The sequence below is a fragment of the Natator depressus genome, chromosome 1 (assembly GCF_965152275.1).
Source record: "Natator depressus isolate rNatDep1 chromosome 1, rNatDep2.hap1, whole genome shotgun sequence".
NCBI classification, from domain to species: domain Eukaryota; kingdom Metazoa; phylum Chordata; order Testudines; family Cheloniidae; genus Natator; species Natator depressus.
In genome coordinates this window covers 297,556,674-297,578,494 of record NC_134234.1, presented here as the reverse complement: position 1 = coordinate 297,578,494, position 21,821 = coordinate 297,556,674, and the positions used below count along the sequence as shown (strand labels likewise).

At 41.0% G+C, this 21,821-nt stretch overlaps 1 protein-coding gene across 2 annotated transcripts in view; it reads left to right on the top strand.

Annotated features, from left to right (window-relative positions):
- Positions 1 to 21,821, top strand: part of IMMP2L (inner mitochondrial membrane peptidase subunit 2) — an 811,025-nt gene that overhangs the window by 105,040 nt on the left and 684,164 nt on the right. The gene's annotated exons all lie outside the window — the stretch shown is intronic.

The following is a 21,821-nucleotide window of genomic DNA, read 5'->3' as shown; positions in this document are numbered from 1 at the left end:
ATGGTACCATCAGGTGGTAGGTGGGAAGACTGCCTGAGACTGAGGATGTGGCAATTAGGCAGTGAATGGGAAGACTTCCTAAGTTGGCGGAAAAAAGAATTTGAAACCACAGAAGGAGAAGAACCAGCAGTGACAGTGGGAGGCGTAGAGATACCTGCAGAACTATATGAAGCAGTTAGCTGAAGAGCAGCATTATTTGCTCAAGACTCTCCAGGAGATGAGCAGGGGCAGAGAGGCTGGGACAAGAAAAGAGGCCCCAGGGTCAGGAGGCTAGAAGCCTGAGCAAAGCAGTGTTTCGCTGGTGGACAGAGGGGACACCTTAAGAGAGAGATTTTCTTATTGGGAAAATAAGAAGCCTCCCCCTAAGGGGGAAAAAAAGCAGGAAAGCCTCAAGGGGACTGGAGATGAGAACCACAAATCAGATGATCGGAGTCACACTGGGTCAGGATACCAGGAAATCAAGCCAAGGGAGTAGGAGCAGCAAGCACACAGTCCAGAACAGGGTGGAGCCCAGTTGTTTAGACAGCTTCCTTTTCCGGCTGCTGGCTTAAGCAGGGCCAGCAGGCCAATCAGCTGCTCCAGGACTCCATCAATAGGTCTGCAGGGGTGGAGCCTCAAACTGGGGCTGGGCTTAATGGGTTCCAGGTAAACATCAGCGGGCTGCCAAATGGAAGGTTGGAGCATGGCTGCTCCTATAAACCCTGAAGACCCAGATCTTAGACTCATGGGTCATGACAGTCCTTGCATAACCCCAGAATACAGGGAGCACAAAAATGGTTTTAAGCCCCAAGTGCAGGAAAAGAGTAATTAAGAATCAGGCTCAGTGATATAGTGGCAGATTCAGGATTTGATCTCAGTACTTGACTATCAACCTTGCTCTCATTTCTCTTCACTGCAAAACTTTTATAGACTGATGCGGTGTGTGACTGGTAGATGAAATTAGTGCCCTCCTCAATTTGTATCTCCTTTGTGTTCAGATGGTGGAGTCTTAAGACCTGGTCTACACTGCAGAGTTATGTAAGCTGCCTTGCATCACCGTCATTCTAATTATATAAGTGGGCCAGGTTCTGATCTCACCTACACTAATGTAAATCTAGAGCAACTATATTGACTTCAGTTAGGTTACTCTTGATTAACACAGGTGTACATGATCAGAATCTGGTCTTTCATCTACATTCTATTCATGCTAGAATAAACTGAAAAGTTGTTCTTGGTTTTTTTGTTTTTTTTTTGTTTTTTGCACAAAATACCAGTTCTGTTTTAAGGCTCCCAGCTCCCATGGAAAAGCCCTCTATCCCAGTAACCTCACTAAAGTCAATATAGTTGCTCTAGGTTTTCGTTAGTATAGGTGAGATCAGAACCTGGCCCAAGAGGTTTGACATTTGTAATAAAAAATTGGTTCAGAGTATTTTGAGTTGGCTGTTTGTAAAGCAAATTAGTTTAATAAATATTGTTGGAGCTCACGAAGGTATTAAAGTGATGATAATATATGTGGACCAGTGAGAAAAATTAGTGTTTCCTGAAAGGGACTGGTTAGCACAAGCTCCTATAGATGTCAATTAGAGTAATTTCCCATAGGGGTGATTTTATAATATTCTCCCATCATCTCAGCCACAGATTGATAGAGCCCTGCAAATCTGCAGATTTCCCGGATGGATGTGGATCTAAATTTTATCGAGAACCCTGCAAATCTGTGGATATCCACGGACCATGTTTGTGGATCGGATGCAGATACAAATTTTGTATCCACATAGGGCTCTACAGATTGGAATGTGGGGTAACTGTGCCTAAAATGGTACCGTTGGTTTACAGCTTTGACATGGAGCTTTCAGCCAGGGGGTGGAGATAAGGGCTGTCAAGGTGAAGATTAATCAGTCTGATGATCTGAGATGTGGTATCACCCAATAACCTCCACATAGGGACTGGTCTCTGGACATTATTCTAGAACTGTAGTATGTCTCAACACTCTACATGAGTGGGGAAAAAATGAGTCTTGGATTGGCCTGGAGCTGTTTTAAGAGGTGGGTGAGCTTACCAGAATTATCTTTGGTCGGCTCTAAATTTCTGTCAATTGGATCAGGATCCTTCTATTTCCCATGTACTGTGCCCCAGCCCATCTGTCATCAGTATTAGTCAGTCTGGTGCACTGCTGGTTTCCATGTAGGGCTACTAAGAACCTCATTACTGTGTAAACTGGGGCAAGGATTTAGTGCTAACCCTTCTGTGTGTAGTAAGTACTACCTGCAGAAGGCTGGCAAAGAACTAATAATCAACTACAGATTTACAGAGTCAGATTTACACTTTTGAACATTTAAATGAAGAATGTTATTGGAAAGTAAAATATGGTCCTGTGAAGTAAGCAGAATTGATAAATTGAAAACCAGAGGACAACTGATGAAGGAAAGTTAAAAAGACTTCATGAAATGACTAATAGAATAAATTTAAGGGGATGCCAGAGTTACACAAGGCTAGTGTACCATTAAGTCGGAAATTGCTTTTAATGGCATTGAATTATATGAAACTTAAAATGGCTTGACAGAGATTTTGCTTGGCATAACAGCATTGTCAGTGAAAAATCCCAGTCATTCTGTAGAGAAAAGTGCACACTTTATTTTATTCTGCTATACTGAGACTACAGAAGAAAATCAAAATGCGTAATACCTTTAAACAGAATAATGTGATGCTTGTAAACCTGGAAGGTTTAAATTGAGTAGTCGTCCAACATGGTGGAAGTAGTGGAGAAAAATGAGAGCTGGGAATTGGTTTTTATTGTGCTTGTTTTCTAGACAGGTCTGTAAACTACCTAAGTGTGAAGTACTGTGTTTGAAAATGCTTTGGATCATGTCACATCTACTGTGGTTTACATATGTGAAGATTTACTTAAATGACGATGTCAGAGTTTTTCCTATTCTCTGGTAAATAAAATTAGACCTTTTAGGGTGAAGTCTGACCTCACTGAAGTCAGTGGGAATTTTCTGTTGACTTCAGTAGGGGCAGGATTTCACCCTTCACATTTATTAAACCAGAATATGGTTATTTGCTGGATCAACAAAGAGGCTTGTAGATTTGTCATTATTTTTTGAAATGTGATCATTCTTTTCCTTCCAACCTCACTTATTTTTTGCCTATTGCAAAACGTGATCTCCACACTAACAATAATTAACTTTTAAATCAAATTTTATTAAACAAGTAAAGAACATTGACAGTGGGGGAGAAGGTGTTAGAAGTTGATGTGGCCATGTTTTGTATGTAGATGTGAAGTTCTGTGGACTACTGACAAAGTGGAAAGGTTTCACTGTGTGGTCACTGAGAAATAACCATGCAGCCATTAAGTAAATCAGTTCTCTTCAGCCAGTCAGAGTGCAGGAAATTGTATAATTGAGAAATTAGTATACAATTATGGGTCAATAACTGCTCAGCATTCTTGCCTTCTGCGTGAGGCAGTTCTGTTTTCGTATAATGCAAGGAACAGGCTGGAGACGTAACTATAAAGACAATGATGAACATGAAGTTAAAACAATTAAAATGATAAAATACTCTACCCAAATATTATGCTATAGTTGATCATCAGGTAGTACAAAGGGTATATGAACAATTAATTTTTAAAAGCCGTAGCCAAGGCAATTGTATAGTAGAAAAAAGTACACTTTAATGTGAAGTAACTTAAAACAGCTTTGACAATGCTGTCTTTGTAAGTCATGGGCTTTCCTGCATTAATCTTTACAAAGCTGTGCCTGTATTATCAGAATGAAGCATAATGTGGCCCCTATCTCCTTTCCATCTGTGTGCCCAACTCTTGTGGATGTCAGTGGGAGTTATGCAAGCAGTAGAGTATAGAGCCATTACCCCATGGCTAATGTCTGCTGTATTCACGTCTGTGATGCAGAGAACCATCTTGTGCTAACTGAAATGTATGCAAAATAAATGTATTTATTCTGTATCATGAGCCCTGAGACTAAACTGATATATGGAACTTATCTGCAGTACTTGATTATCTACAGAATACTGACTGGACTCCTAAGTCTGATTTTGCAAAAATACATTTGCTCAGTTTTGCACACTCTGAATGTATGTGTAAGGTTGGGGTTGAATGCATGCAAAAGTATGTGTGCTCTTAGGAAATGTAGGCCTCAATGTCCTGAAACAGAGCTCAGAGTAAAACCTGGAAAGAAATCACTGTGATCGGACTCTTTTTTGTTCCATAGTTCTGTTCAAGAAATTGAAGGAATTTCACTGGGACATTATATTATGTGAGATAGCGCTATATACTCCCGCACATTTTCCTATAGTGCTTGGAAATCAGAGTTCATGTATCACTGTGCATACAGTAGAAGATATGAATAAAAGTGACATAATCAATCAAAATTTAAAATCTTACTACATTTTATCTTGCTAGGGATTCTAACTGTATTGGCTGTTCTTTTTCATCCTTATTTTGTGAATGACATTTTCAGCTTAGCTTCCCTAGATAAAGAACGTATGTATTTTAGTTTTAAGCCAGAAACAAAATGAAATGGACACTTTTTTCCCAATATGTTGGAAAAATGTGAAGCAGGGAGAACAACTTTCCAAATGACTTAAATATGAACGGGGAAACAATAACTTTTAAATGTGTTTGAAATATCTTGAATATTTGGCCTCTTTTGCCTACTCCAAAAATACTTGGGGTTTCAAGAGACAAACTAGCTTGTGCAGCAAAGCACGTGAAGTGATATTGACATTTTCATATTGGTACACAGGAGGGAGTTTTCACACATTTTTGGGTGGATTGTCTTTGAACTGCAGTCAAAGAAAATAGAAACAGCACAGACCTTGCTCATTTTGGACCGCACTGTGTTCCCTTGACATATAAACCTACTAGAGAATGTAACAGATTCATGTGTTGTGGTCCTTGGGTAGGCTGCCCCCCGCCTAGACCCTCTTTCAGTCCCCCAAAGTGAACTCTTTCAAGTGGCAGGCCTGTGCCCCCAGTTCTCTTTAGGGTGAGATCTCGTGATCCAACTACTCTCCCACTGGGTTTCTTGGTTAGACTCCTGTGGTTACCAGCTATGTTATTTAGTAGGACTAATGGGCTTCGCACCTGGAAGAGTTTTTCCTCTGGAAGCCTTTGACAGCATATGTTTGTGTAACACATTTGCAGTGAGACAGAAAGTGTTTGCTCTAAAAAAAAGCATGATTTATTTTGCCCAAAAGGAATGCAGCACTTAGAGAAGTGGAGTTCAAATAGCAGAGACCTTACTATATATTCCCTTACCTAAACTTAACCTTTAAACTTGGACTGCCGGATAGCAGAAACATTCCTGAATCAGCATTCAGATCATATCCACATAGCTCAGGTGGGTCCAGCTTACACCCCATCTCTGAGGAACAGCCTATGCCAGTGGTTTTCAAACTATTTTTCTGGCGATCCAGTTGAAGAAAATTGTTGAAGCCCACGACCCAACAGAGCTGGGGATTAGGGGTTTGGGATGTGGGAGGGGGCTCTGGGCTGGGGCAGGGGGCTGGGGTGCAGGAGGGGGTCAGGGCTCTAGGCTGGGGGTGCAGGCCACTGTTCCCTCTAAGCTGTGTGCACGCAAACAGATCCTAAACCCCGTGCACATGGCGAAACACCGCACACACAAAAATTTGCACAGAAGCACAACAATTTGCACAGAAGAATTTTTTTGCACACACGGCCTGTCAAAAATTAGAGGGAACATTGGTGCAGGCTCTGGGATAGGGCTGGGGATGAGAGGTTTAGGGTGAAGGAGGGGGCCCCGGGTTTGGGCGGGGGGGGGGCTCAAGGCTGGGGCAGAGGGTTGGGTGCAGGAGGGGGTCAGGGCTCGGGGCTGGGGGTTCAGGCTCTGGGCTGGGGCCAGGGATGAGGGTTTTGGGGTGCAGGAAGGGGCTCTGGGTTTGAGGGGCTCAAGGCTGGGGTAGGGGATGGAGGCGTGGGGTTGCGGCACCAGTTTACCTCTGGCGGTCCCCAGTCAGCTGCACAGCCGGGGTGCAAAGGCAGGCTTCCCGCCTGTCCTGGCACTGCAGACTGCGCTGCGTCCCAGAAACAGCCAGTGGCAGGTTCCTGGCCAATGGGAGTATGGAGCCGGTAGTTCGGGTGGGGGCAGGGTGCGGAGCCCTGTGGCCTCCCAGCCTAGGAGCTGGACCGGTTGTTTGCCACTTCTGGGGTGCAGCACGGTGTCGGAACAGCCGGGCAGCACTGCCAGTTGGACTTCTAATGGCCCGGTCGCCAGTGCTGACCAGAGCCGCCCCGACCCAGTACTGGGTCCCAACCCACAGTTTGAAAACCACTGGCCTGTGCTGCTTGCAGTCTTCTCTCTTTGTCTCTTAAAGAAACATTCTTTTTCACTGATACATCCATGGCCACCTACTCTCCCCACTTCCAGTTGATGCCCCAGGCTTGGCAAAACAAAACCTATTAATTTTCCTGGTGATTGGAAGTAGCATCTCCCGCTAATGGTTCTATTGTTTTCTTAGCTGCTTTGAAGGCGTGTACCTGAAACTGTCTTATCCACTGCAATACTGGGTCAGACAAATGGTCCATCTAGCCCAGTATGCTATCTTCTGACAGTGGCCAGTGCCAGATGCTTCAGAGGGAATAAACAGAACGGGCAATCATCGAGTGATTCAGCCCTTATTGTCCACTCTCAGCTTCTGGCAGTCAGAGAGTAGGGACACCCAGAGCATGGGGTTGCATCCCTGACCATCTTGGCTAATAGCCATTCGTGGACCTATCCTCCATGAACTTATCTAGTTCTTTTTTTTATCCCATTATAGTTTTGGCCTTCACAACATCCCCTGGCAACAAATTCAACAAGTTCACTGTGCGTTGTGTGAAAATATACTTCCTTTTGTTTGTTTTAAACCTGCTGCCTATTAATTTCATCATGTGACACCTGGTTCTTGGGTTATGTGAAGGAGTAAATAGCACTTGCTTATTCTCCCCATCAGTCACGATTTTATTAGATCTCTATCATATCCCCTCTTAGTCATTTCTTTTCCAATCTGAGAAGTCCCAAACCTTTAAATCTCCCTCATATGTTCCGTACCCTTAGTTATTTTTGTTGCCCGTTTCCAATTCTAATATATCTTTTTTGATTTGGGGGAGTGGGGATCTGAACTGCACGCAATATTCAAGGTGTGGGTGTACCATGGATTTATAAGGTGAGTCCCTTAATCACTGGGCAATTGGCTGGTGTGGGGTGGGGATCTCTTAATACACTGTAGAATACTGAAAGCAATGTAACATTCCTTTCTATCGGTGATTTTTAGTCAAACTCCAAAAATATTACTAAAATAAAAGCTAACACTGGAAAATTATATAGAAATACACAGATTAACCTTTTGTCCCTCTCATTTTGATGTTCTGTAAGTGCAAACTCATGCAGCTCATACCTCTGGGAACTAAGTAAGCAGTGTTTTCCTATGTTACATTGGGGAAACTGAGTCAGAGGTCCCATTACAAGAGTCAGGGCCAGATTTTTAAAGGTATTTAGGTACTTACTAGTGTTTTGAAAATCACTGAACTCTCACCTCAGATGCGGAGGTGGGATTATAACTAGAGCTGAGAAAAAATTATTGGACAAATAGTTTATTTGCCAAGAATTGTAGTTGTGGATCACCTGACGCTATTTGCCGATGTGACTGAATAGTTTTGTAGAAAAACATTTGAGCTAGATTCACAAGGGCACCCATATGCCATAGGAGAAGCTGGTAGTGGCACCCCCATACCCAATATACTTGTGCTTATGGCATTCATATGGGATATGGTTCTGTAGCAGGGAACCAGGTTTCCCCCCCATCCGAGGTGAGTCCCTTAACCACTGAGCTATTTGCTGTTATGGGGTGGGGATTTCTTAATCTTTCTTGTGGAAGCTGTTCTACTTTGTATAAAATACCTCAATAATCATTGGGCATCCCAGGGGAGTGCCCTAACCACTAGGCTATTAAGTAGGACGGGGGGCATTGCAGCACCACCTGCTGTTTTGTCGATCTAGTCCTTCCTTTCATTTGCTTTTTTAAAAGAAGTCGAAAGTGACTGGAAACTAAATGTTTCATTTTGGGTTAAACTGAAATTAATTTTTGTGGGCTTTTTTGATTTGCTGAAAATTCTGAAAAATTTCAGTTTCAATTCAGATCAAACCATCCCCCCTCCCCCCCCCGCTCCACCCCCAAGAACTACCAGGCAAATGAAAAATCTGGTATTTGTCCAGCTCTAATTAGAGTACAGGAGCTACTGATTTCCAGTCCTGTGATCAGACACACCTCTCTCTGGTAACCTTAATTAGCCCCATATGAATTACTTGTTTTCTCCAGACCTCTTCTTTCTTGTGGGCCACTATATACTACTAATAGTATATACTACTATACTAATATACTACTTTTGACCACAGGGACTGGTTGAATAGCCTTATGAAAAACTATTTTAGAGATAGTGGCAAAGAGTCCTGTGGCACCTTATAGACTAACAGATGTGTTGGAGCACGAGCTTTCGTGGGTGAATACCCACTTCGTTGGATGCATGTTGTGGAAATTTCCAGAGGCAGGACCTGCATGCATCCGATGAAGTGGGTATTTACCCACGAAAGCTTATGCTCCCATACGTCTGTTAGTCTATAAAGTGCCACAGGACTCTTTGCCGCTTTTACAGATCCAGATTAACACGGCTACCCCTCTGATACTTGACACTTTAGAGATAGTAATCTTTCTACTATCATATGTGAAGCTTCTTTGAATGCTTGTCTCAATTTCCTTTTAAAGAAAGGCACTGTGTAAGAATACTTCTGCAAAACATGAACAGTGGTGTGGCATTGTTATACTCCACAGCAATATTTGGAATCATTTAAGAATATAGGTCATTTTCAATTTAACAGGGTCTAGAAGCCAAACATAGTTTATTACATCGTTTGAGTAATTTGCATAACAATGCTAAAACAATGAAAAAATCTGAAATCTTCATTGATAAAATGGGGAAAATAACATACCTACCTTGCTGAGGTTTTGTGCAAATTAATTTGTTGTTTTATACATTGCTTTCAAGATGTAAAACTATTTTATTAACAAAAACAATGAGAAATGACAATGTCAAGCTTGAAATTACTATCTGAATAAGTTTAATGAATGTAAATATTCTGGTAGGATTACCTTTTTTCTCAGAGACTTCCAAAAAAGACAATTTACAAATTATGAATAGTTGATGGCATAAGAGGCATCAACTGTACTAAACCATCAGTGCTTGCTTTTTATATCAAGGAGGATGAACATAGGGCTAGATTTACAAAGGTACTTAGGTGCCTAACTCCTATGCACCCTGCTGTCTAATGGAATTTTCAGCCAGAAGTTAGATGCCCAGCCCCCCCCACCACAATGCATGGGAGAAGTGACGTGCCTAAGAAAGGGATTTTCAGAAGCCAGCAAGCTAAGCAGAGATTTGAAACTGACTTTACATCCCTAGGTCTCTAGGAGTGCCCTAGTCAGCAGGCTATTGAGTCAGTCTCTCTTTCTTTCTGTACAAAAGACAGCCAAGGCGAGCAGTTTGGGAATTTTTTGGGCTTGGGCAAGTGTGCATTTGTGTCCACAATATCTAATAGCTTGGTAGTTAGGATACTCTCTTGGGAGGCGGGTGACCCAGTTTCAAATCCCTGCTTTGCATGTTTTGGAGTAGGGACTTGCACACAGGTCTACTGCGTCCCAGATGAGTGCCATTACCACTGGGCTGTTAGGTATTCTGGTGACACAAATATGGATGCATGTCCAAATATTCACACCCCTGAGTGATGCAGGTAAGCTGTCCTCACTGCTGGTTTAGTGTAGTGTAGACTGTGCTAGTTCAACGGAAGAATTCTTCTGTTGACCAGTTCTTAGGAAACTGGCTTAACTATGCCGATGGGAGAACCCCTCCCTTTGCTGTGGTGAGTGTCTACGCTGAAGTGCCTCAGCTGTGCTGCTGTAACGTTTCAAGTGTTGACAAACTCTAAGCAACTTTGTGAATCTAGCCCATAGTTTGTGAAGCAAAGGATGACTGTAGCTTCTTGCCCCATCTGTAAGCCACACTTTGTCCTAATTGGCAAACAGAAAGGTCAAAATAGCTACCCAAACAGATAAGTTGCCTGGTCCACTCAGGTTGGACACAAGGCTTGGACTCACAGCCCCACATTTCTCCCTTCCCCCCCTCTACAAGTCAGGGTGGGAGAGGGCCACTGATGTGTTAAATTTAAGCAGTCTCCACCGAGGAGTGTCTCTGTCCCAACAAGACACAGAATTCTACATATCCCTTTCAACCATCTCTGCCCAAACGGAATAATAGATTTAACCCACTGCAAAGACTGTATAGTCCCCCAAAGTTGAAAAGACTTAACACAATGAACCGGATATGTCTGAATGTAATTCTGGCTTGACATAAAAAGAAAATAAAATGCAATGGTTAGGAAACATAACATGCATTCCACAGGGAAATGCATAACATTTCTTAGGGACATGGATCAAGAGCTTGCCCCAAACCTTGCACTGCATGTGTGGGTGGGCGGGAATGAAAACCCTGCTGCAAGCAGGAGAGCTTGAATGGTTCTTCACAGCTTGTCAAGCAAATGTAAAGGGGAATGCAGTTCCCTCCCTCGCAGCCAATTACAGGGTTCCTTAAAGCCTAAGGAATGACCTATGATAAGGTCCCATACAAAGCTATGCTGTGATTGGTGGGAGGGGTGAAGAACCCCCCTAGTCCAACCATCCTTGAGCTGTAAGCTTATGTGAAAGGTATGGGGGGTTGAACTGAATTCTATTGACAGAGTGTTGCTTATTTCACAGATCAATAATTGTTCATTAGTAAAGTGATTCCACTTTGGTGTTTAGAAACAATACTTCTTGTTTGCCCAAAGAAATATCAGTTTCTTCCCAGATAATAGAATAAGTGTGGCAGAAGAATGAGGGAAAAACTGAATGCTAGAATAATGTGCTTGAAATTTAATGAGTCCGTAGTTTGCTAATTTAAGGGTCTTTAGTCTTTACCATATTTTAAGAATTATAGTCAAGTCACTGTGTCACTTTGACATTGGCATCCGACAGACACCAAAACATTTAATTCAGAAAATAAAGCACACATGGACTCCGTTTAGCATAGTCTGTTTATGAACTGCTAATATGAAAGACCATTGTTTTTGTCTTTTTCTTTCCACAATACTTTGCAAACTTCATTCATTGTATGCCTGAATAAGGTTTCAATATGTATTGTAGTAGGATAGTTAGCTCTTCCTTACTATTTCATCTTTGAATATGTAGTTTTTCTATTAAATAAACCCTTTGTTAATTTTTACCCCAAGCAGGCCTCTGTTGTGCAAATTTGTGTGGAGTGTGGGGGCCAAAGGAAGCTGGTATCTAGGGGGACAGGTTGCACACTTTTTGGGGTGATGAACCAGAGGAGAAAAGTCTGAATGTGCGGTAGTTAAGAACTTGGGAAGGGTGGATTTGGGGAGATTTAGGACTGGAAGGGGCTGTTGGTGTCACCCTGCAAGGAGTAACTAGGCTGGTGGAAGCCAGGGTTAGACTTTGTGCTTTTGGGCAGGCCACTGGGGGAGGGCTATGAGCCATAGCAGCACAGCGTTAAGGCCCCCCAAGTTTATAGGGCAGGCAGTGACAAAACCTCTTACTGATCTGGGTGATCCCCAAAACATCACATCAATGCTTTCTTAGTAGTCCATTAGAGTATCAGTTCTTCTATCACTAACAAAATCACTCAAACAACTTCCTTGGTATTGATAAACCAATAAAAATGTATTATGGCTAATGAAGTCTGAGTGGCAAATAAAGTCTCTAACAGAGAGAGTTAAAAGCTGATCTTTACTTTTATAGGTACAATATTCCTTCTGAAAACCCACAAATCATGTACAATGTATGCTGCAGCATTGAAACATCCTTCTGCTGCCCTCTGTCCCCTCTTGACCTGAAAGAGAATGGCCTCAATGTCTTTTCTGTCTTTGGCCTTTCGTACTGTTGTTTCAGTGACATGGACAGTTGTTTGCTGGAAATTGTATTGAGAAATCATCTTTTTTCTCTTAGAACCTAGCTATGCTGTGGTGTTGCTATGCTGCTGCAAATAGCCAGTGTCTGATGTGCTTACCAGGGTAGATAAGTGTATCACGGTAAGTGCAAATACTGTTTTCCCCGGTTGCAGCATGTGTGTCAATGTAGTTATACCAGTACAAATTTCCATAGTCATTACAAGCCTGTAATCTACCCAGGTATAGAAGGTAAAAACTTTGTCACTGCTGATCTGAGTTGATGATCTAAGAGGAAACTTCTCTGGGGCCCCCATGGTGGCTCGGAGCTCTGGAGCCTGCACCACCTGCAGGGGCTCGGAACTCGAGGGCCCCCACCACTCATATTAGAATTGCATTAGAATGATTAAATATTTTCATGGTAGGAGCTGTACAGTAAACTGAATCCAGCTAACTTACGAAAACAAAGCTATAACATTGCTGAATTATTTTCTGTTCCAGGGATTTTACAGAATGCTGATGTAGTCAATAAAAGGGCAGTTTCATCAAAATGCATCATTTTTAATTTTTCCAAAAACCACTTCAGTTTAAGCATACAGTACTCAAATTTTCACATGAAGGTGAGGAAATCCTTTAAGCCATTTAAAATTTATGAGGAGACTTGTGATTTCATTCATTATGTTGACGATATGCACAGATTCTTTTGAAAATGGATTGGACCAAAAAAAGGCGAACAGACACTGCTGTAATAGCTCTACCCATAGTATGTGCTGTATTATGAGAGTTACTTTTGCTTATATGTTACCCAAGAGGACTGTTTAATGTGCTTGGTTATATAGATCTGCAGATTTTTAGCTGTGGCTGATAGCCATATTGAGCCATAAATTTGCTGTTGATATATTGCTTCTAGGCAGACTACTCTCATTCTGATAGAAATGGGGTCAAGAAATTGATTTCCTGCTTTAGAATAAGACTCATTTTAGTTTAAAACACAATAAATGGCTACTAGATACTGTATATGTAAGCAGATATGTGTTATAAATATTATATATGCAAAAGAAAAGGCTTTTTCATCATGAGGTTTCTATCACTGGTTGATTAAAAGTTTACACATGGAAACATCAGAGAAAGCTTTCTGAATAAAAATAGTATATATCATCATCTGATACATTTCAAATGATGGAAAGTTGTCAGTGTTTATTAACATTTCTGCTCAGTAATGAATGGCATATTTCAGTACAGCAGCTATTTCAGTATTGTGTCACTATACCATATAGACAGAATGTGCTGCGGCTGCTATTTTAGCTTGTCTGTAGCTAAAGTACTGAAGATGAATATTGCCTTAGTTCTTTGTACAACCTGACTACGAAGGAAAAAAGGCAAGTGTTAAAAAGATTAGGGCCTGAAAATTTATCAGACACATACCAGTCTAAAGCACATAGGAAAGGGCATTGAAAGAGGGAGGGCCGTCTATGAGACTGAGGCACAACAGCTTCAATGTCTTGGCAATCGCTGTTTCCTGAGTGCAGCCCTTCTGCCAGGTGGAGCCAGCAGCAGCAAGGGCCGGGTTCAGTATCTAGGGGTTCCTTTTCAACAATACAACACAAAACTGGCTCGAGCCCCCACCCAGTGACCTGGCAATACTTCCCCTCTCACAAGCACAGAGTCTGATTATAGCAAAAACTTTTAATAAAAGGAGGGAAGTAACTCAGCATTAATTTGGGAAGACACTGCAACTAGGGTTCATAAAAATAAACCATGAGCAAAAGACCCACTCCCAAGTAAGTTGGGCAGTGTCCTTTCCCCCTCAGGTCCTTAAGTCCAGCAACCCAAAAGTCCCTTTAACATGCCCCTCTCACCACTGCACCCCACTCACAGTTGCTGTCCTTGGCCAGTGCAGCCCCAGAGTTCAGAGGTTCAGCCGCAGAGTTCACCTCCCACCCTGAGTGGAAGTGGGGGGCCAAGAAGGCACCTTACACGTTCCACTGCTCCGGCACTCACTCGTCGCCCCAATGGCCGCTTGCACACCTCTCTGTGGGGCTCTGCTCTGGCCCTCCCCACCAACCACCCTGCTGGCCACGCGTCTCCATCAGCCACCCGGTTGGCCATGATGTCTTAAGGGCCACCCCAGTTAACACAGCTCTCAGTGATTTCAGTTGTTAGTGGAGGAGTCTCACTGGCTGGTACACACTGGGTAGTCTCTTGCAATAGAGACTCTGTTCCAAAGTAGGTCTAATATTTAGATCTAGGTATCAGTGATTTCAGCTTTACAGCATGTAACAAGACTCTCAATTGAGTCTAGCTCTTTTATTATACCATGGAAGGATCAAAAGGTGTCTAAAACCCTTAAACAGGGCCCACAGCACCAAGTGAAAGTACCTATCCCTACCCTCTCTCAATCATTGAGCTTTGGAACCCATGTCCCCTGCCTAATGAGTGCCGTTCAGTTGAGGGTGAGTTCCTCTGTTGGGGTATGCCAGGTGCAGTTCTGCTGCCCTCAGTTCACACAACAAGGATAACAACGCTTTAGTACTCCTGCCTCAATAACAAGGAGACTGGGGATCCGACACCAGCCACAAATGATCATTTGGGTAAGCAATCCCATCATGCTGAGCACCTAGGCAGGGTGGGTGTATCCATGCAAACGAGATCAGCTCCTGAAGTCCTTGTCCACAGCTCACCATTAGATGTCGGGGGAGAGCTCATTCAGACTGCTTACATCAGCAACACTAGTCAGATTGACATAATTCTGTTTAGTTTCACTTCTGTCTATAGTGTTCTGAAAAGCAGTGAAATTTACTATGGTTTTGCCATGTCCACTCTGCTACTGCTTGATAAGGCTATAAGTGGCAGCAGAGAAACTGTAGTTGTCAGTCAGCAGATTCAGGAAGACTTCGCTATATCAATTTAAATTCAGTTCACGTATGGAATGGTATCTGTGTAAACGTGATGGCTGGAAATTTGCTTTTTATAAGGAAGGTTAAAGTGTGCAGAATATAATGAACTTTATACCTCTTCTCTTCCCAGGGAAAGAATCCTTCTCAAGTGGGCCAAGTGGATTTTTTTTTTCAAGCCCTGTAAAAGATTGCCATACTAATTATATAGATGCTCAGTGAATCTATGAATATATATTTGCCTTTTCTGAATATCATTTAAAAATTTATATAGACAGTATTTCTCTATCATTACTTTTGGTTTAGATTTGTTTCTATTCTGTGTAGATTCCCTTTAAACAAAGAGGGAAAACTTAATATATTTTTCTTATGAGTTTTCCATTTATAGTGGTTCACTACTGTGTAATTGTAATTGAAATTCCGTACTTTCTGTGAACTAAAGGAAGCATACTGTCTTCTTGTGACATCATATTTATTGGCTGGAGAAATTGTTATATGACAATAGTTTCTAGCCAGGTAATGGAGCATGTCAGCAATGTTTCTTTGACTTAGTCTAATTCTGTTTTTAAAACCCCCCTCTCTACATGGCAGCTTTTGAAATTATTAAAGCTGTCAGTGACTTCACATTTTTAGTAAACACAATGATATTTCTATGGACTTGTCTGTATGGTCAGTGAATGTGTGGCAAGCTAAAATGTAAATCTGTAGCACACAAGCCTGCTACAGTCTGGCCATGGGGACTCTGCTACTACACACTAGAAGTTCTGTTGTGTGCTTTGATCTACTCCCATTTCAAAGTGGAGTAGATCAAAACACGCTATGCATCTTCTTGTGAACAATAGCAGGGCCAGCATTAGTGTGTGGCAGATTACTGTGCTGCAGATTTACATCCCAGCTTGCCATGCACTAACTCACCATACAGACAAATCCTATCTCAAAAAATACAGTATTTTATACGTTCAGTATGCATTGTTTTTCAAGATGAACAGTAAGTACCAAAGATGGAAGTGGTATTATTTGTAGCATGCTGTAAATGTACATAATATTTACAGAACATAAGAGACCAGGCCTGTTCCCCCAAAGAGTTTATGACCTAAGACTCAGTCCTTCAAGGAACTCCACACTGGTTTAGTAGTGTGTCTGGGTAGAATTCCTCATAGGGTTGGATCATTATTCCAATGACTATAACATTTTGGATAACCGTGCAAATGCAAGAAAAGATGGGGAATCTGTGGGTTAGAAGATCACCTTAAGGAGGTCTGACAGATTTGAAGGACAAGATAGGAAGATAATTACATCATCAAATGTAATTATGGTGGGGTGGGAGTCTGTTGCAAGCACAGGGGCCTGTGTTAACGAACACCTTCTATAGTAGTTCTATTCACTCATGATTTATTTTCCTTTCTTCAGTTAAAAATATCCAGAATCAGAATTACTGGATTATACAAAAATAGCGTGTCAGATTCTGGATCATCATCAAATTTATCTTTTCCCTTTTACTAAAACTGGGGCATCCAAATTACATTTTTTGGAAACACCTCTGTTGATTTTAGATTATTTGAAAAATAAGATGATGCAATTTTTCATTTGGCTGAAAATGGTACTTTTCATAACCATCAAGGAATTATATGTAAATTAAAATCACTTCATTAATTTTCCGTTTATGTTTCAAGTCCCTTGAATCTGTTATTTTTTAGTCTTTTTTGGTGTTCATTTTGGGTGATCTTTAGTAAGGTAAAGAAAAAAACATTGCTCAGATTGGGACTCCATTTTTATGCTAAGATTATTATAAGCCATAAGGAGTTCAGTTTTTGTCACTACTTCAGTGGCCTCAAGTAGTAGTTTGGAATCAAGCCTGCTGGATCATAAATGCCTGCAACAGTTGAGACTGTATGCTGAACCTGATTCTGAAAGGGGCATGGAAAGCCGAGCCAGTCCAGTTTTTAGTAGAAGAGGTTGAAGTCATTGAAACTATATGATTGGACTAGTGAAAAGAAAGAAACCTTTACAGAAGTAAAAATTCATATTAACTGAAATGGACTACTGTTTCTTAGACCTATACGCTACTAGATTGTGTCTAGAATTTGGAGATAACGGTATAGTTTTTAGTCCCTGAAGCAGTCCAAGGTAATTTTAGAAGAAAAGAATAAAGTTAGACTTGTAAGCCTACAGAGTGCCCACTTTTGACTTACCCGCTGACTGACAATGTTTCATCTTGGTTGGATTCATCTGTGAGTGACCTATATATATGTTGGTAACTGAGTAAGCTTTAAAGTTCCACGGCTCGTGCTTTATGCTGTATTTTAAGCTATATACTTTGGAACCTGTATGGTACATTTTGTAACAAGATTTATTTATGTTCCAAAGTTGTCTTAAGTTTATGGCTTAATGGTAATGACTTAAATGTATATATTGCATTCATCTGGCACTATCCATAAATTCTTTAAATAACAATGACTGAAGAATGATGCAGCGTAATTTCATATGAATAGCAAAGGAGAAAGAAAAATGAAAAAACTCCCTTCTTAAGTTGGCTGAATCAAGGAAGGATGGAGACCTGAGTCCTTTGCAGACAAATCAACACAATTCTTAAATTTGCGTTTGATTCCAAAATACTTGGGCAATGGCTGCGTTGTAAAAGACTGTGTGGCAGAAAGTGAAATGTAATTCAGCTGAAACCACACTGGAGTATTTAAGGTAGATAGAAAATGTGCTCTTTATAGTTGTCAGAGTCTAGATTCCTGGTTTAACATTTCTTATTCTAAAGCATATTCTATTACTTTATGATATTTTTGAATTGATGGCCAACTTCTATAGGAGAATATGGGGCCAAAATCACTGTCAGTTTTAGATGCATCCTTTCTCGTACCCCGGATAGTACTCTGCTTGATTGTTGTTGGACAGTATAGCCCTAGTTGAACCTTATTTGTATGCCTTTCAAAGTGGTATTGTTGGTATGAATATTCTGAGCTTTCCTTGCTGTTAACTGTAATAATGACCTCACAGCACATTAAGCAGTGGGGGCCATTTTCTGGCTTGTTGCTCAAAGGTGTGTGCCCTTTTAAGCACTAGAGAGCTGGAATGGCTTTCTGTTGCAGCTGCAGAACAGGTCAGTGTGGGGACGCTGACCCATCCTTTGCCAGGTGACCGGAAAGTGGAGGATACTATATAGGTTCATGTTGATGCAGGAAAGGCCTCTTCTTCCTGGACCAGGCAGAGCAGCACCCACCCTCCCACCCATGGATGTGGTGAAATACTAGGTTTTGTCGGGATCCGCTGTGGGCATTGTGCTAGTTGCTCCTTTCTTGGAGGACTGTGAAGGAATTTTCCCCTCACTGTCAGATTAGCCAAGGTGAAGTGGGGTTTTATTTGCCTTCCCCACAGCAGGTTTGGGGGGCTTAGTCGGGGCAAACATGAGATAGGAGTTAGGCTGTGATGTCACAACTCATTATGTAAATGTGGGGCGGATGTCCAGTGCAGGTACTCTGTGGGGAAGGGATAGAGTGATCAGATAAAATGGATTGGTAAAAGTTTTAAAGGAACTGTTCTTTAAAGGAGCAGAAATGGGGGCGTTTGAGGCTCCTGTGCCTGATATGGCAGGGAGCCTGCCTCCCCCCTTAATCCTCATTTGAGGTGGGGGGATGGTGATGTCCCAGCAGTGAGTAAGGAGAACCAGGATGGGTAAAGGGGGGGGGGAGCTAATGGAAGTCCCCCAGGTATATATTGAAATGATTATGGAATTACCTACACTGTACACTTTTATCGGCCAGTTACTCCCAGACATTTAAGAATAAAATTGTGGCCTAATTAAACCACATCCAGTGTCTTTTTCCAGCATAACCAGACAATTCCCTTTGAAACTCTCTGTTCCCTTTAAAGCATGTATTCAGGGTACTATGTAAGGATATCTTGCTACCATTTTTTTCTGTTTTGTTCCTTCTAGATTCTTTGTGAGTGTCCATTTGCTGTATTGTTGAAATTTTCTGAACTACTGTATTAATTTCAAATATTTTTGAACACTCTCTTGATTTTGTATGAAATATCAGTCAAAATTAATTTTTAACTGATGGACCATTTGAAAACTCAAGTGTCAGTCAGAGACATGGCCTATAACAACCGTGGCTCCTTCATTTAAGTGGATTAAGTGGATGATGTTTAAAAAAAATAAACAAACTGATGTTTGTCTGAGGAGGCAGCAAGCTCAGCTCCTAGAGGAGAAAGAATGTGATGCTTTACCCAGTGGCAATTACTTTAGCTAATCAGTGAGTGCAATTTAAGAGCTGAAAAAGTATTTTTTCCCATGCTTAGCTGGAAGAATGGTGTTTATTGTACATAGTCTTGAAAATTTAAGGGAATTTTGGAGGAATCACAACTGGTAGGGGATGTTCACAATGACCTCTGTTGTGAATATGGTGGACTCTCTCTTTCCTCAGAGTGGAAAAAAGCCATGGGCTAAGATTTAAAACAAAACAGGAACCTAAATGTAGATTTTAAATAGAGTTGGGCAAATTTTTTTGACCAAAACTGTTTTTTGGTTAAAAAAAAAATGCAGATTCGATGACACCAACCCCAGATACCAAGAAATCTGTTATCTATAGTCAGGCACTCAGATACCCCAAAATGTACTCCAAAGAGAAAGTCTGGGATACCTAAAAACACTTAAAACTGCCTTCACTAAACAAAGACGCCCTACCAGAGAAGAAGATTGCATCATTGAACGGGCCACCTAAATACCCCAGGAGAATCTGCTTCAATATAGCGGGTGGAAACCCCACTAACTGCAGAACCCTAGTTATCACCTGCCACCCTACACCAGAACCCATCATCAAAAAATTACAACCAAGACTTGCTGGGGACAACATCCTGAAAGAAATCTTTCTAGTACTCTCTCTTCCGGCCTTCAATTAACCACCCAACCTCTCCAAGTTCATCATCAGAAAGAACCTTTCCATGGACCAGGACACCCGAGCTCAAAGTTGCACCCAGATCCTGCTAGAACAACTGATTCAAAACCTACAGACATATGTACACAGCCCCTCACAAAAAACCTTTCAAGATCCATGGGTTATACATATACCTATTCAACTTGTGCTGTACCTCATCCAGTGCATCATATGCCCCAAAAACTATGTGAGAATCACTATGCTCTTGAATGAACTCTCACAGAATAATAATTAAAAAATACACTATTACACATGGGCAAACCCTTTTCACATAGTGATCATTCTATATGTGAACAATATGTCTAGGTGTAAAGTGGGCTTTGTCACCTCCATAAGAAAAATTTCTAAGTAACCTCCTACAAAAAATTATAGAAATGTTGTTGTTGAAGTTAATTGTATATTTACTCTAAAATCTTCATTCAGAAAAGTCTCTAGGGAAAACATGAAGTTGGAAACGTTTTGAAGCTTTTGCTTATTTCTTAAATGTTGAAATGGCAAACACTGTTGTGAAATTCATTCTTACAAATATGTTAGCTAATGCAAAGCTTCAAATATAATTTCCTAATACCATTGCTATGTAAATGGTAAAATACTTTAGGTATCCACCTGGAATCTAATAACCTTGCTAAACTAAATAGCCATTTAATTATTGAAAATTTGTTAATAGAAAATTAATTACTGGCATTGCTCAAGCAACTCCTTCACCCAACTCAGGAAGATAAGAAGAATCATCTTTCCAATATATTCCATGTAGAATCAACAACTCATTTAAGATCTATTTAATCTAAAGACTGTCTTTAAGAATTTTTAATATAGTTTTAAAAACAAAAAAAGTCTATATAAAGAACTGTAGTATTTTGGCTTTTCTCAAAACAGAATTTCATTTTTGTCAAACTAATAAAACTAATAAAATTGAAGGAATATCTCAGAGAATGGGCCGAATGAAAAAGAAGATAAAACAAACTTTAAAAGTGATTTTAATGCTTTCCTGCCACAAAATGAATAAAGGCAATTAGAAGAGGGTTTCATACTCGTTAGGCAGACTGCACATTGAGGAGCTGAATGTGTTACCTAAGGAAACCACTAAAGCATGAAGTCAACGAAAAAGTGACAGCATCCAACCTGAATCTAAGCAAGCCTGAAAGAGGTGTGTTTTCCTATAATTTTCATGGAAACAGGAAAGAGAGGAAGTATTAAATATATATAAATATATTTGAAGTGAGCACCCCTCATACAGACCCAACACTCTGTTTAAACAGTACTCATCAACTTATCCTGCCCACCAGTACAAGCAAGCTGCCACAACACCTAAGAAAAATAGAGAAGACTCAAGAAAAAAACAGCCCAAGGAAAACCTCCCCAAGCCTTAAACATGGATTTGTAAAAGAAAGTTACCTAAAATGCTGCCAAGGTATTAGATTTAAAACTTTTGCTATGACTTTATTGGGGTATGGAAATGCTGTTATAACTCAAAATATTAACAGTTTCTCCTGTTAATCACCAAATGGTTCGACCATGTATTCCTGGAGATAAGACAAGGGCTAAATATTGGTAAAGAGAGAGATAAGGGGATTTAATTGAATTTAAGATTATTAAAATTCATAATTGGCCTGTCTCCAAGACAACTCCTTATATGGTTTCTTCTATGTAACTGATTTATTTCCTTTTATTTCATAGAATTTAGTTAAGATTGCTTACTTTACCTGATTATAAACTGTCTCATTATTAATAAGAATAATAAAACAAGTTTCATCTGCCTTTAACAAATTATTTTGTCCCGCCTCTTCTCTCAGGCCCCAGCCCCCACTCACTGCAGCCTCCCTCCTTCCATCATTTGCTCTCCCTCACCTCACTCACTTTCACTGGGTTGGGGCAGGGGGTTGGGGTGAGGGTGAGGGCTCCAGCTGGGGGTGTGGGCTCCACGGTGGGACCAGAAATGAGGGGTTCAGAGTGAAGGAGGGGGCTCCAGGCTGGGACAGGGGGTTGGGTGCGGGAGG